Source organism: Cebus imitator, unplaced genomic scaffold (assembly GCF_001604975.1).
Source record: "Cebus imitator isolate Cc_AM_T3 unplaced genomic scaffold, Cebus_imitator-1.0 Scaffold291, whole genome shotgun sequence".
Classification (NCBI taxonomy): domain Eukaryota; kingdom Metazoa; phylum Chordata; class Mammalia; order Primates; family Cebidae; genus Cebus; species Cebus imitator.
In genome coordinates, this window is record NW_016107606.1 from 3,785,534 (window position 1) to 3,786,710 (window position 1,177).

Here is a 1,177-nt window from a genome sequence, read left to right on the forward strand (position 1 = left end):
TTCTAGCTCAGCCAGCCTGTGTCGGCCACCTCTGCACTTCTCTCCTTCATGCCCAGCCTTTCTCCTTTAATTCTGATAACACTTTTGTCTGGAAGGTATTTATTTATTTATTTATTTATTTTTTTGAGATGGAGTTTCACTGTTGTTGCCCAGACTGGAGTGCAATGGCACGTTCTCAGCTCACCGCAACCTCTGCCTCCTGGGTTCAAGCAATTCTCCTGCCTCAGCCTCCCGAGCAGCTGGGACTACAGGCACGGACCATCATGCCCAGCTAATTTTTTTTTGTATTTTTAGTAGAGACGAGGTTTCACCTTGTTGAACAGGATGGTCTCGATCTCTTGACCTCGTGATCCACCCACCTCGGCCTCCCAAAGTGCTGGGATTACAGGCTTGAGCCACCGCGCCCGGCCGGAAGGTATTGTTTATCTACACTTTGTTACTGAAGGACAAGGTTGGGGATGCCAACTCTTCATTTTGCCAGGTAAGGTCAGCAAAAAACCTTATTATTATGTACTATTATTATTTTATTAAAAAGATGACTTTTTTTCTATTTTTTCTCTCTGAGTGGGAGTCTGGCTTTGTTGCCCAGGTTGGAGTACAGTGGTGCAATATTGGCTTACTGAAACCTCCGCCTCCCAGGTTCAAGCAATTCTCCTGCTTCAGCCTCCCGAGTAGCTGGCACCTGCCACCATGCCCAGCTAATTTTGTATTTTAGTAGAAGCGAGGTTTCACCATGTTGGCCAAGTTGGTCTCAAACTCCTGACCTCAGGTGATTTGCCCGCCTCTACCTCCCAAAGTGCTAGGATTACAGGCATGAGCCAACGAGCCTGGCCAAAAAATCACTCTTAATGACAATAAAATTTAAAACTTTGGGCCGGGTGCGGTGGCTCATGCCTGTAATCCCAGCACTTTGGGAGGCCAAGGTGAGTGGATCATGAGGTCAAAAGATCGAGACCATCCTGGTAAACACGGTGAAACCCCGTCTGTACTAAAAAAAATACAAAAATTAGCTGGGCATGCTGGCATGTGCCTGTAGTCCCAGCTACTTGGGAGGCTGAGGCAGGAGAATTGCTTGAACCCAGGAGGTGGAGGTTGCGGTGAGCCAAGATCCTGCCATTGCACTCCAGCCTGGGTAACAAGAGCGAAACTCTGTCTCAAAAAACAAAAAAAAAATTTA